At 40.3% G+C, this 6,334-nt stretch overlaps 1 pseudogene; it reads left to right on the plus strand.

Moving 5' to 3' along the window:
* Positions 1-3,894: 3,894 nt before the first annotated feature.
* On the plus strand, positions 3,895-4,645 carry LOC105979464 (annotated as a pseudogene).
* Positions 4,646-6,334: the final 1,689 nt, after the last annotated feature.

Here is a 6,334-nt window from a genome sequence, read left to right on the forward strand (position 1 = left end):
TGTTCTTCCTGAAGCAGTAGCCCAGGGAAGAATGAAAATCTGATATCATGAGAGCTGACACTAATATCTGTTGCTGCTATTCCAATTGCATTTAGTACTTGGGAAATTCTTGCTTCGGGTCACAGTCATATTACCAGCTGTGGTCAACATACACCATAGGAAGGATTCATATTTCCATCCAATACATTATACTGATAGCTTTCTGAAGCATCTGGAAGGGGGCATGTTGGGAGGGGGATTCAGAGAGAACCCTTTTGGAACAAAGATACAACTGTTTTCTATTAATCGATCAAATTCTGCCCTTTTATAAAATGACATTTTTCTGTTATTAATTTCACTTTAATGTGCCATACACAAATGAAAATATAAATGCAAAAATAATTTTACTCTAAACTTAGAGAATCCTAGAGAAATTTCATTCACCAACCCCCACCCCACCCCCCACCCCCCCACCCACAACCAAAATCCACGTTTGCCAAACAAAATCTGCTTCTCTTGGCATATTGCTTTGGATCCCCAAGTTTGGAAAATGAAATACTGGTTGTAGCAATATTTTAACTCAATTCTAATCATGAATGCAGCTACTTAATGGCTTCTATTTCCCATGTCTATTTGCTTTTTCACTAAGGAAAGGAAAGCAAAGCAAAGCAAACCAAGAGTTTCCAACATGTATGCATTCCGTCTCCTAGGACAAAGAGACACATCACGCAGAAGTGGCAGCCTCAGCATCACCTGCATTACCCCAGGTTCTTTCAAAGTTACGTTTCCATAGGAGTCTTAACAGGCAGGTCCTAACCATTCAGACATCAATGGTTCGCTTACAAAGCTCTTATTTTGAACCTTCCTCTACAACTCTAAATGCATACGATGATTTCCTTTTCTTTTGGGGGTCACTCCTCATCTCTCTTGGGTTCTGAACCTCTGTAAATAATTTTGATAAATAGTTTATTAGAGCAGGCATTCGAGAAAATAGTTTATTAGAGCAAACTATTAAAGACAAATAGTTTATTAGAGCAGACATCAACTGAAAGAGATCTGCTAAAAAGCTCTCATTAGAAGTTGGCTTCCTTATTCAAAATAAAACGTGGGGTCAGCATAGACTTCTCAGGGACAGTCGTGATTTCCTACAGAGCAAAGCTTACTTTTCTTACACTCACGTTGGCTCTCTAAAAGAGAGGTTAGCTTCAAGAGATAGTTTAAAACTATGCACTTGTCACTGTCTGCTACAACCCCCAAATAGTTCATCGTGTCCTTGCTGGCATTTGAGAATTGGGCTTTCGGTAAACTCAAATAAATGTATGGTGCAATTTATGATACGGGTTACCAGCATAAGTAAGTGGGAGAACGTGGTTACAGAAGTATCATTCCAAAACAAAATGAAGGCTAGAGTTGTACATGTATAACTGAGGCTCAGTTTGTGAGGGCTACATAAAAGAGCACTCTAGTAAGTAAGTCAAAACTACACTGAAGGGTTAGCCCAAAACAAGGATCCCGGAAGTGATGGAATGGCAATTGCAATATTTCAGCAAGCTGTTGAAAAAGCATTAGAACTACTCACTCATCTATCCCAAGAAATTTGAAAGGTAACTAACTGCCTGGTCAACTGACTGGAAGAGATCAATATCTGTGCCTATTCCAAAGAAAGGTGACAAAAAAGTATAGGATTTATCAGCTCATATTCTTAATATCACATACAAGTTAAATATTCCTGAAGACAATGCAAACACTATTGCAGCATTACATCGGCAGAGAGAGGCCGGACGTGCAAACCAGATTCAGAAGAGAACTTGCAACAGCAAAAAAAATCATTACTGCTGTCAGATGAATCTTGCCTCAAAGCAGAGCATCCCAGAAAAAATGTTCATTGTGTTTTGTTGATTAAGCATTTGACTGTGTGGATCATAAGTTATGGATAACATTGGAAAGAAAGGGAAATCCAGCCACTTCATTCTGCTCATGTGGAACCTGGACATGGACCCAAAGACAGTCTGATTAATAGGACAGGAAAATACTGCATGGTTTAAAATCAGGAAAGGTGTGTGTCAGAATTATCTCCTCTCATCCTACTGACAGTCTCTGTGTTGAGCAAATAATCTGAGAAGCTGGCTTATGTGAAGAAGAACGAGGCAACTGGATTTGAGGGAGGCTTAGCAACAACCTTCAACATGTGGCTGACGCAACGTTGCCTGATGAAAATGAGGAGGACTTAAAGCACTTGATGATGAAGATCAAGGACTGGAATCTTTAGCATGGATTTCAATTAAATGTAAAGAAAGCAAAAATCCTCACAACTATACCAAGAGACAGCATCATGATAGATGAAGATAAGATGGAAGTTGCCCAGGATTTCATTTTATTTAAGAGTCACAACAATATTCACGGAAGCCGTAGTCAAGAAAGCAAATAGCATATTGCTTTGAGCAAATCCACTACACAAGACCTCTTTAACGTGTTGAAGAGGAAGGATGTTGCTTTGTGGACTAAGATACCCCTCACCTGAGCAATGGATTCAAATGCACATGAAAGTTACCTAATGAATAATGACGACTGAAGAAGAACTATGATGCTGGCAATGAATATTGAAATTACCATGGATTTCCAGAAGAACAAACCAATCCGTCTTGGAATAAGTACAGCCAGCTGTTTTTTAGAATTGAGGATGGTGAGACTTCATCTCACGTACTTTGGACACATATATTATCAGGAGCGACCAGTCCCTGGAAAAGACATCTTGCGTGGTAAAGTGGAGGGTCGGGGAAAGGAATCAAGGAGATGAATTGACCCAGCAGCTGCAGCTGTGGACTCAAGGGCGAGGCTGGCCTAGAACTGGGCCCAGTTTCGTTCTGCGTGCATAGGGCCGTTATGAGTTGGAGCTGACTTGACGGCCCCCAACAGTACTCACAGTAGCAATCTGCGAGAATGAACCCGCACTATTGAGAGCCATAAATCAGCCATAGTTGCACTACACGGTGCGCATGCGTGTCTACTAAAGACGGTTTAACAAGAACAGCTGGAATCACTCAGCTGGCTTCTGAAATGAAAACGGAATCGGGTGTTCATCGCTTCATTGTATTAGAGGTGAACATTGGACCCAAATATTATCATAATGTCTGAGCTCTTTAGATTCATTTCTATTTCTAAATAGTAGATTCCCATTCTTTTAACTATAGGTGCTATGCCCTACCAAAGCATCTTCATGTTGGTTTCAAATTGTTAATAGATTTTTAAAAATTGTGTCAGTATCAGGACATTATTTCAGTATAGGATTTTGGGGATGGGGAGTGAGACCACAATATTTTAAAACATATTTTGTATGTTTATTCTATCCCCCTCATCCACGTATCCAAGAAAGCACCTGGGTGACTGATACCTATCTACTTTTAGAAGGCTATTTTTAACCCCCAAACATGTGAAACTGTTCGCTCCAGATTATTAAGTAAACACAACCAATCCATGGTTTCCTCACTCCTTGGGTCATTGGGTACGGGTCATTTCTCAGTCTGATGCTGAAGAGGGAGTGAGCTAAGGTGAGTCACCCTTTTCTGGCTCCCAATGTTCTGCCTCCTGCTTTAGGGCAGCCATAAAAAAAAAATTCCTCTTTCACCTTCCTCTCTGGATGCCACAGTGGAAGCAAAATGAGAGTCCTTTCTTCTTGTGAACATAGATTAGACAACTCTCTGCTGTATAGATAAAAGAGACTCCCAGAATTGGTTGCATGCTGCTTCCAACTGGGAAAAAAAGATCAGGATAACATCCAAATCCACTCTAGTTTGATACAAATTCTCTCTACATACCAAAAAGCTCCATCTACATTAAGATGTGGTCAGTATACATCTGTGCTTATATAAAGAGTGATCTTTTTCTTCCTTTCTTATGTTTTAAGTGGACAGAATCATGGAGGAGGCCACAGAAAAGAAGAAGATCCCTGCTACACCAAAGACCCTTAAGAAAAACAAAGGAATTTCGCAGAACTAAAGATCAAGCACCTGAGAAAGAAGTTTGCCAAAAAGATGCTTCAAAAGGGAAGGAAGAGGCTGATCTGTGAGAAAGCTAAGCACTATCACAAGGACTACAGGCAGATGGACAGAACTGAAATCCGAATGGCTCGGATGGCAAGGGAAGCTGGCAACTTCTATGTGCCTGGAGAGCCCAAGCTGGCATTTGTTATCAGGATCAGAGGTGTCAATGGTGTGAGCCTGAAGGTTTGAAAAGTGTTGCAGCTTCTTCAACTTCTGCCAGATTTTCAATGGCACCTTTGTTAAGTTTAACAAGGCTTCAATTAACATGCTGAGGATTGTGGAACCATACATTGCATGGAGGTACCCAAACCTGAAATCCGTGAATGAACTAACTCATTAACAAGCGTGCTTATGCCCAAATCAAAAAGAAGTGTTTTGCCCCGACAGATAACACTTGGAGCGCACGGTCTCTTGGTAAATATGGCATCATCTGCATGGAGGATCTGATTCATGAGATCTAGACTGTTGGGAAACATTTCAAAGAAGCAACTAACTTCTTGTGGCCCTTCAAATTATCTTCTCCATGAGGTGGGGTGAAGAAAAAGACCGTGCATTTCAGGGATGGTGGAGATGCAGGCAACAGGGAAGACCAGATCAACAAGCTTCTTAGAAGGTGTCTGCCATGATTATTTTTGTAACTTGGTCAGTTAATAAACAGTAACAGCTTTCAGATGGGGCTTGGGGCTTGGGAAGAGTGACCTTGAAAATGGTGCTTGTGCTTCCTCAAAGATAGTAGCCCGACCTTTTCCTAAGGACACAGGACTCATTCTCCCATCACATCACATCAACTTGCGTGGTCTGACCTAGGAGTCTACAGGTGAAACGTGTTGCCTCCCCAGCATAATACTGTTCACTTTTCAGAACTGTATTCATTCTACCATCACTTGCCTTAGAATTACCTTTTTCAGACTTCCTCCTGAAACTAGAGTCATGGCTTTCTCTCCATTAAGATAGCCTGCTATTTGTTCCCCATTTTCCCAGATCATTAAAAGTGTGATACTTTCTTAATGGCTCAACGAAGGCCTTCAGTCTGAGGTATCCCTATAGATTTGGCATGTAACAAAACCCCACGGAATCGCCCTTGGTACAGTCTGATGCAATTACATATTTTAGATTGCCAATGATTTGAAAAGGAAGTCAATAACACGGAAAGATCTCAAGGCCAAGTTCTGCATCAAATTAAAGGAAAGAATGTGTCAAGGGATTTCTCACCAAGGCATAATACAGGAAGAATAGAAGCTTACTCTGGTTCTGCCAGTCATGGGGAAGCCCCGCCAATTGGGGGCAAATATCTCCCCCACGTGGAGTTGTAGGTACTCTCATTGATCCATGGTAGAAGATAACTGGGTATTGCTTATGAATGTTAAAATATTGAAGTCCTTAAGCCTTCGTTAAAAGATAATAATACTTTAATATTTTACTTGCTCAATAAATTGGCTAACACATTTATGTGAACTGTCTTATTAAATTCCTTTAACATGGCAAGACAACTTTAAAAAACCACTCCCAGATATAAACAGCTCGAAATCTCATTAGGAAAAGACAAAACAGACAAACATAATTCAGAGTTCTTAGCCCTTACTTGAAACCAGTCCCTCGTCTTGGCCTTTGCACTAGTAGAGATGAAGTTAGCAAAGGAATCAACCCAAAATAGTTAGATGGGTGCCATGTGATTGGTCTTGGATTTTCCAGAGACAGTTTCTCTGGGTCAGAATTGGTAAGGAACACCTGGTCTGACTCCAGCAGCACATTAGTTAGGAACTGGAGAAAGAAGCACTTTTAGAACCACTAATGAGACCCAGGTGGAAAAGCTGTTAACTAGAAGACCCTTGCTCCACCTCCCCCTATCTGCACTTTAAAATGCCCATTGCTTTCTATGAAGTGTAAAGTTTCAGATTCCTAATTTTCCATTCAATTAAAACATAATCTTTGTCTTAGAGGGAATCAGTTAATATTCTTATGGACCAGAATTTCTTTAGGAAAGGGAATCAGGAGGAATTTAGTTTTTCAAAGTATAATCCTGAGGATTATATGTGAAATTATCTGTATTGAGATTGAATAAAATTTGCCCATTCTTTTTAACTACCAAAAAATCAAACAAACACCATAATCTTTGTATTTCCTCTGTTTTTTAAAAAAATCTCAGGCTACCACAAAAACCTATTAGTTAATAAAAAAAATCAGCCTCCAATTTGGGAATCAGTTGGTGAGACACCTTCGAGAGGCTTCTAAAGGTTGGTGGGAAAACGGAATTCAAAGCTAATGGAACAGTTCCATGACTTTTGCAAGCCCTGCCCAAAACACCACCCCACCCC

The sequence above is a fragment of the Echinops telfairi genome, unplaced genomic scaffold, assembly GCF_000313985.2.
Source record: "Echinops telfairi isolate 266 unplaced genomic scaffold, ASM31398v2 ScPeMD7_1;HRSCAF=3_0, whole genome shotgun sequence".
NCBI lineage: Eukaryota > Metazoa > Chordata > Mammalia > Afrosoricida > Tenrecidae > Echinops > Echinops telfairi.